This window comes from Clarias gariepinus, chromosome 7 (assembly GCF_024256425.1).
Source record: "Clarias gariepinus isolate MV-2021 ecotype Netherlands chromosome 7, CGAR_prim_01v2, whole genome shotgun sequence".
Classification (NCBI taxonomy): Eukaryota; Metazoa; Chordata; class Actinopteri; order Siluriformes; family Clariidae; genus Clarias; species Clarias gariepinus.
In genome coordinates, this window is record NC_071106.1 from 26588127 (window position 1) to 26597270 (window position 9144).

A 9144-nucleotide genomic window follows, 5' to 3' on the forward strand; every position below is an offset into this window, starting at 1 on the left:
ACACACACCCTGGCCGAAGCCACCACCCCAGACACATCTCCCCAACACGGTGAACACACAACAGTCCCTCCCGCAAAGCATGATGGTTATTACTCAAACCCCACCCACGCCACACTGCCCCCACCCGAGCCGCGACCGTCCCCGGTCACCATGGCGAAATCAGTCTAGCAGTCACCATGGCGAAATCAGGTGGTCGGCCCTGGCGTTGTGAACGCCGGAGTCTTTTTGCGGGGGAAGGCGGGGCGCAGCCCTCTTCCTGAGGCGGACTGGCCTCCACAGAGCTCGATGTCTTGCTGACGTGGGGCTGGTAGGGAGCGAGCCGGTCCCGGTGGAGCACGACCACTCGCGACCGCCCCGTCAACCGCACCCGGTAGACTACGTCGGACAGCTGAGCAACGACCGTGCAGGGGCCCACCCAGTGCGACATAAGCTTAGGCGAGAGCCCCCTTTTCCTTCCGGGGGAATACACCCAAACCTGCTCCCCAGCAGCAAAGTCTCGCCCCCGGCTGTGAGTATCATACAAGCGGCGCTGCTTCACCCCGGCGTTCGCCAAGTGTCTACGCGCCAGCTCGTGGACACGAAACAGTTTGTCTTTTAAAGCACAAAAGTAATCCATCCCCGGCTTTGCGGGTAAATCCACTTGTGGAGGAGGCCCGAACACAAGGTCCACGGGCGTGCGCAACTCGCGACCGAACATTAACGCAGCTGGCGTGAGCTGTGAGGACTCCTGCACCGCTGTGCGATAAGCCCAAAGCACGAGAGGCAAATGTTCGTCCCAATCCTTTTGACGGTCGCTGGTAAGCACGGCGAGTTGGGTGGTGAGCGTGCGATTGAAGCGTTCCACGAGGCCGTCACTCTGCGGATGAAGGGGCGTGGTGCGGGTCTTTTCCACCCCGAGGCGCTCGCACACCGCCGCAAACACCTCCGCCTCGAAGTTACGCCCCTGATCGCTGTGCAACTGCTCCGGGGCGCCGAATCGGCAGAACACCTCATCCACCAGCACTCGAGCCGTGGTGGAAGCGCTCTGGTCAGGGACAGCAAACGCCTCCGGCCACTTGGTGAAATAATCCATGGCCACCAGCACATACCGGTTCCCGCGATCGGAGATAGGAAACGGCCCAAGAATGTCCACGCCCATACGCTCCATGGGTGCCCCCACCCGAAAGTCTTGCAGAGGTGCCCGCGAGCGCTGGGTAGGTCCCTTCTTTGCCGTGCAGATGTCGCATCTGTGCACGAAGAGTTCACTATCCGTGTGGCAGCCCGGCCAGTAAAAGCGAGCGCGCAACCGCCGCAGCGTTTTAGTGACTCCGAAGTGTCCCGCACCCGCATGCCCGTGTACCATTCCCAACACTCGTGACCGCAGATTCCGCGGCACCAGCAGCTGAAAAGATTCTCCAGCGCCGCACGGTTGTTCCCAGTGACGGTAGAGTAAACCTCCCCGCAACACTAGTCGGTTGAACTGTGAGTGGAGAGCTTTTTCATCGGGCCCCAGGTGAGCAACCGCGGCATAATCCGGTCTCCGGCCCGCGTTAACCCACCCCAGCACCCGCTGCAGCGCCGGATCCTTCTCCTGCTCGGCAGTTAGCTGATCACAGTCCATCTGGAGCACAGGCGGAACGACTACAGGCGATGCTTTAGGCGACGCGGTAACTCGGCTGCACGCTGGCTCGGACGGCGGATTACCGACGGAGACTCCGAAGTACTGCGCAGGGAGAATGTTCCGATTCACGGGGGTCGGGGAGTGTTCGATGTCGCGACCACGCACGCGCTCTTCAACCCGCTCGCAGTGCCGACAATGCTCTTTGCTACACGGCCGGCGGGATAAAGCGTCCGCGTTACCATGCAGTTTTCCAGCTCGGTGCTGGACGGTAAAATCGTAGTCCTGCAACCGCTCTAACCAGCGCGCCAACTGCCCCTCGGGCTCTTTAAAACTAAGTAGCCACACCAGCGAAGCGTGATCGGTCCGCAGCGAGAAGGATTGCCCGTATAAATACGGCCTAAAATGTTTTAGGGCCGCGACGACCGCTAACAGCTCGCGCCGCGTGACGCAGTAATTTTTCTCAGGTCCAGACAATGCGCGGCTGAAGTAGGCGATAACACGCTCTTTACCCTCGGACACCTGAGACAGGACAGCCCCCAGCCCTACATCGCTCGCGTCCGCGTCAAGGATAAACATACGAGACGCGTCAGGGTATCCGAGAACGGGCGATGTGACCAGAGCTTCCCGTAACCGAGTGAAAGCATGCGCGTGCGCCCTGTCCCAGCGGAACGGCTGATTCTTTTTCGTGAGGCCGTGCAGCGGACTGGCGATCGTGGCAAAATCCTTCACGAACCGGCGATAGTAAGAGGCTAACCCGAGAAAGGTGCGCAGTTGTGACACATTTAGCGGTTCAGGCCAATTCTGCACTGCCGCAATTTTTGCTGGATCGGTGGCAATACCTCTAGCACTAATTACGTGTCCTAGAAAACCCGTCTCCCGCCGCAACAGCTGGCACTTTTTGGGGTTGAGCCGCAAATTCGCCCGCCGGATAGCCGAAAATACTTCACGCAAGTTAGCTAGCGCGAGCTCAAACTCCTTGCCGTGCACCAATAAATCGTCCAGGTAAACGACGCAACGGTTGCGAGGAATATCCGTCAACACTTTCTCCATCAACCGTTCGAACGTCGCTGGCGCGTTACAGAGGCCGAACGGCATGCGCCGGAATTGCCATAGCCCTTGGCCGATCGAGAACGCGGTTTTTGGTCGTGCTTCCGGGGCGAGCTCTACTTGCCAATACCCGCTACGCAAATCCAACGAGCTAAACCACGCCGAGCCCGCAACGTGCTCCAGCGCGTCATCTATCCGCGGTAACGGATAAGAATCTTTACGCGTTACCTCGTTTAACCACCGGTAGTCCACACAAAACCGCCACGATTCGTCCTTTTTACGCACGAGCACAACGGGTGAAGACCACGGTCCGGACGCTGGCTCTATGACGCCCGAGTCGGCCATCTCGCGCAGCTTCTGCTCGGTGATAGCTCGTTTAGCTAATGGGAGGCGTCTCGGATGTAGCCGAACAGGCGCTGCATTACCCGTATCAATCGTGTGCTGCACCAAGTTGGTATGTGTGCACTCGCTCTCATCAACCGCGAAAATGTCTGCGAACTCGTGTAGCAGGGATTTCACGGTGTCGGCCTGTGTCTGACTGAGCCCTACGCTGCTACGCTGCATAAGCTCGGCCATTATTCTCGTTCGGTCTGCTACCGGATGTTTACATGGCGCGCCCGCCGGAAGTTCCGCCCCCCTGGTGTGCTCCACTAACATGTCCGGCTGCGCTTTGGGCACTAGCAACCTGGCTAACCCGAAGCTACCACGCAACGTTCCGTCAACGAGATTAAGTACTGCACCCCACCTTTCCAAAATATCCAACCCCAAGATACAATCATCCTCAATGTCGGCCACCAAGAATGGATGAAAAAGAATGATTGCACCTACTTGTATGCGCACTGTGCGACAGGCCCGTATCTCTAGATAGCTCCCCGACACGGTGCGAATGCTCACGGCTGGGGCCGACAGCATACAACCGCGATCGCCTTGTCCTAGTGCTCCCCAGCGCAGCAGCGAAACTGTGGAGCCAGTGTCCACGAGCGCCCGCAGCGAAACGTTGTCCAGGCCACAGTTAACGTAGACCCCCGAGCGATTTCCTGCACGTCCTGACCGGAGGTTGAACCCGGTAGTTGGGGAAACAAAGAAGGCTGTGGGAGCCGGCTTCACCTCGGCGCCCCCCGAAGCTAGTTTTAACGGCTGCTGGGGTACGTTGTCCTCAGGCCTGAGAACACTGCAGCGGTAATCCGGCGGTCCCTGGCCTCGGCGACGTCGCGGAATCTCGGAAGCTGGGTCGGGGCCTAGCCGCGACGGGTTGCCCTGTCCCCGGCTAGGTTCACCTACCGAACGGCCCTGAGTCACGGGAGGTTGCTCGGCTCTTTCGCCGTGCCGTTCTGCCATGATGGGTTCGGCGCGCTCAGCCTCGCGCAGCGCCTTAGCCAAGGAAGCCGATGCCGCTAACCGGATGTGCTCGCTTGCTCCGGTGCTGCGTCACTGGAGGAATCCCCCCCAAGGTCCCGTGCCGGAACCTGGAACGTGCAGCTCCGCTCTGGTCGCCGCTCTAACCCGCTACTCTCCATCCCACTTCTGACACCAAATGTAGCGTTTTTCACAGCTACCAATGAGCGTGGAGAGACGAGTAAGCTTATTTGCTACCCAATGCAATGGCTGGGAGTACTTTATTAAGCACACAGCATGTAAGGCATGAGCAGCACCTTCACTCAGGAGCCTACATCCAACTCAGCACTAGCATGAACTGGAGCACATTTCACACGTCACACAAACAATCAACAAGACACACTTCTGATTCACACACACACCCTGGCCGAAGCCACCACCCCAGACACATCTCCCCAACACGGTGAACACACAACAGTCCCTCCCGCAAAGCATGATGGTTATTACTCAAACCCCACCCACGCCACAATATTATGTTATACAGGAAGTTCCAAAAAATTGACATCATTGCATGGTCTAACAACATATTCCAACTTAAAGGATTCCGTTTGCCTAGGACATGTGGTTACTCAGATATTCATATTTCTAATGATGTCAAATTTTTTGGGACACCCTGTAAACATACTGTACATATATAGTGTATACATGTTTGCATGTCTGTGTGTATATATTATAAATAAAACACACACTGCTACACAGGTCCCCACATACGAACATTCGGGTCATGAATTTCCACCAACAGATATCAATGTTTACAGTTATATACAATACTTTTAGTGTGTAAGTGAATGTATAAAATGTCTACAGTCTTGTATATTGTACTGTATGTGTAAGCGTGTGGGGTGTGGGGGAAAAGAGTCAGACTCTTCGGTTTCAATGAATCATTGCGGGAGCACAAAGATAGAAAATGACTGTCCTGTAAAGCTTTCCTAACGGTAAATAATCCTAATTTCGGAAAAATCCTCTTAACAAAACAGTCCAAAACAATAGAAAACCTTGGCAGAATAGGGTCTATGTGAGAAAATCATCCTTCCTTGATAATCTCCCTCTTCCTTCCCTGTTGGGGGTGATTCTTATCAAAGGTAAAGTGCAGGAAAATTAGTTTTATTTTTACTTAAAATTTTCTATTAATAATTTTTATATAAATATTTTTGGGTTGTGGAATAAACCAATTAAGTTTCCATTATATCTTATGGGGCAATTCACTTTAAGACAAAATGGTGTACGGGGGTCCCCTCATAATTTAAATTCCTAAAAACAACTTTCATTGTTTTTTTTTTATTTCCTTAGGCACGGTTACAGTTTTAGCCACATGATGCCACATGAAGCAGTGTTGGGAATGGGGACAGATTGGTATGATTTATATCATACACACATATACATATTATATATATATATATACACACACACACACATATGTAGCTCTGACTAAAGTGAGTTAGTTTCAGTGAGTCGTTCTTGCAAACTATCTGCTTCCAAAATGACTTGTTACAAAATTACATGCAACTGTATGGCCTAATAATGATGTGCAGCCAGCTGTAGGATTAACTCGCTACTGTAGATAGTGATAGTGAGCTTAGCTAAGAATATCTAACTAGGATGTGAAAATGAATTTGTCCATGTAGGCTTAGCAAAGAACAGAAATATTTCACTCACAAGACAGGCCAGGCATAACAGGTTTCCCATGAGTCTCCCAATGGCCAATCCAAGCCTGATTGTGTAGTATTATACTAAGAGGATGGATAGAAATTTCAGTCTAGAGGAAAAATGGAAATAATGATTCTTGTACAGTAAATACCCTAACATACCCTGTAGAAACTAGGGTTGTCTACCGAAACCTGGTGCCAATATGGCGTTAGCTCGCTAAGATAAACACGATTAAATTACAGTCTAACGTGTGGCTGTATTTTACATCAAAGGATTCCGATACCACAACATGCAACAAATGTCTTTCAACAATTGTGTGTAAATGGGAAACCACGTCAAACCTAATCAAGGATGTGAAGACACACATGTGGATGATGTTAAAAGCAGAGGGATGCACCGTGTTTAATACAGACATCATTAGTAATTAAAATACTAATAATTATTATATTTAATTATAATTATATTAATTATGGTTATTTAATTATTGGTGTTAGTTTAGTTGGGTTATGAAGTATGTAAATTAGTTGTGTTTTGTATATACATAAGTATATATACAGGTGAAACTCGAAAATTTTGAATAGGGTGCAAAAGATTTATTTCAGTAATGCAACTTAAAAGGTGAAACTAATATATGAGATAGACTCATTACATGCAAAGCAAGATAGTTCAAGCCATTATTTGTCATAATTGAGATCATTATGGCATAAAGCGTATGAAAACCCCAAATCCACAATCTCAGAAAATTAGAATATTAAATGCAATCAATAAGGTAAGGTAAGTAAGAATTGTGCATAGACCTCTGAACAGTATAAGGATGCATACAGTATGTACAGCGGAGCAAAAAAGTATTAAGTCAGCCACCAATTGTGCAAGTTCTTCCACTTCAAAAGATGAGAGAGGCCTGCAATTTTCATCATAGATATACCTCAACTATGAGAATAAAAAAATCCAGAAAATCACATTGTATGATTTTTAAAGACTTTATTTGCAAATTATGATGGAAGATAAGTATTAGGTCAATAACAATGTTTTCTGTAAGTCTTCAAAAGGTTTTCACATACTGTTGCTGGTATTTTGGCCCATTCCTCCATGCAGATCTTCTCTAGAGAAGTGGTGTTTTGGGGCCGTCGCTGGACAACACGAACTTTAACTTTTAACTTTTAACGGTGTGTTTGGGATCATTGTCATGCTGAAGGACCCAGCCATCTTCAATGCCCTTGGTGATGGAAGGTAGTTTTTACTCATAATCTCACGATACATTCATTCTTTTCTTTACACGCATCAGTCGTCCTGGTCCCTTTGCAGAAAAACAGCCCCAAAGCATGATGTTTCCATCCCCATGCCTCACAGGAGGTATGGTGTTCTTTGGATGCAACCCAGCATTCTTTCTTCTCCAAACATTTTACCAAAAAGTTCTATTTTGGTTTCATCTGACCATATGACATTTTCCCAATCCTCTTCTAAATCATCCAAATGCTGTCTAGCAAACTTCAGACGAGCCTGGACATGAACTGGCTTACAACCCCCCATGTGGTTCTGGGATTTTTGCTCACAGTTCTTGTGATCTTTTTGACCCCACATGGTGAGATCTTATGTGGATCCTCAGATCGAGGAAGATTATCAGTGGTCTTGTATGTCTTCCATTTTCTAATAATTGCTCCTTCAGTTAATTTCTTCACACAAAGCTGCTTACCTATTGCAGATTCAGTCTTCACAGCCTGGTCAGGTCTACAATTTTGTTTCTGGTGTCCTTTGACAGCTCTTTGGTCTTGGCCATAGTGGAGTTTGGAGTGTGACTGTTTGAGGTTGTGGACAGGTGTCTTTTATACTGATCAAAGTTCAAAAAGATGACATTAATACAGGTAACTAGTGAAGGACAGAGGAGCCTCTTAAAGAGGAAGTTACAGGTCTGTGAGGCCAGAAATCTTGCTTGTTTGTAGGTGACCAAATACTTATTTTACTGAGGAATTTACCAATTAATTCATAAAAAATCCTACAATGCGATTTTCTGGATTTTCTTTCTTTTATTTCGTCTCTCATAGTTGAGGTATACCTATAATGAAAATTATAGGCCTCCTTTATCTTTTTAAGTGAAGAACATGCACAATTGGTGGCTGACTAAATACTTTTTTGCCCCACTGTACTCAGTACTTGGTTTGGGCCCCTTTTGCAGCAATTACTGCCTTAAAGCGGTGTGGCATGGAAGCTTTCAACCTGTGGCTAAGGTGTTATGGAAGACCCGGGATGCTTCAATAGCAGCCATCAGCACTTTTGCATTGTCCGGTCTCATGTCTTTCATCTTTCTCTTGGCCATGCCCCATAGATTCTCTATGGGGTTCAGGTCGGGCGAGTTTGCTGGCCAATCAAGGACGTTAATCCTACAATCATAGAACCAGGTTTTGGTGGAAAATGAAGTCAGCATCCCCATAAAGCTCGTCTGCACAGGGAAGCATGAAGTGCTTCAAAATCTCCTGGTAGACGGCTACATTGACCGTGGACTTGAATGAAGCATAGTTGCTCTCATCAGAAAAGAGGATTTTGGACCACTGAGCAACAGACCATTGTTCTGGCTGAAGATCTCGTCACATGGATGCCCCGTGTGTCTCTCTGGGATGCGTCTGGTGTCTGGGAATGATTCTCTCTACCTAGAAAATGGTTCTGGCCTTGACTGGTGTTGGCAACTGTTTCTCTGGGGACTTGACAGTTCGATAGTTCAGTACTGGAACTTCTTACAAGTCTACCTGGGTCTTCAATAACTACCTGGACTCCATATTAACATCAATTAACATCAGCTATTATAGCTGAACTGCCGCCCACCCTACACACTGTATAAATGCAGATCATTTACTACATTAGGGTTCCCTGTTGAGTCTGGTTCCTCTCAAGGTTTCTTCCTATTACCATCTCAGGAAGTTTTTCCTTGCCACTGTCGCCCTCGGCTTGCTCACCAGGGACAAACTGACCATTTTGATTCATACAAATTCATATTTCATACAAACTTAAATAATTCTTTTGACTGTGTAAAGCTGCTTTGAGGCAATGAAAATTGTGGTTTTCCAAAAAAAAAGAAAGTTACATGGAAGGGAATTTTATTCGCTATACGAAAAGTTACATGGAAGGGAATTTTATTCGCTATACGAATAAAATTGAATTGAAATTGAATTGAATTCTTTTTTTCTCTAGCCCAGGCTTCTGATGTTGTTTGTTGTTCAGGAGAGGCTTGACAAGAGGAAAACGACATTTGAAGCCCATGTCCAGGATCCATCTGTGCGTGGTGGCTCTTGATGCACTGACTCCAGCCTCAGTCCACTCCTTGTGAAAGTCCCCAACACTTTTGAACTTTTCATCCCTGCTGCTTGTGCACCTTTTTCTTCCACACTTTTCCCTTCCATGTAACTTTCTATTAATGTGCTTTGATACAGCACTTTGGGAACATCTAAATTCTTTTGCAATTA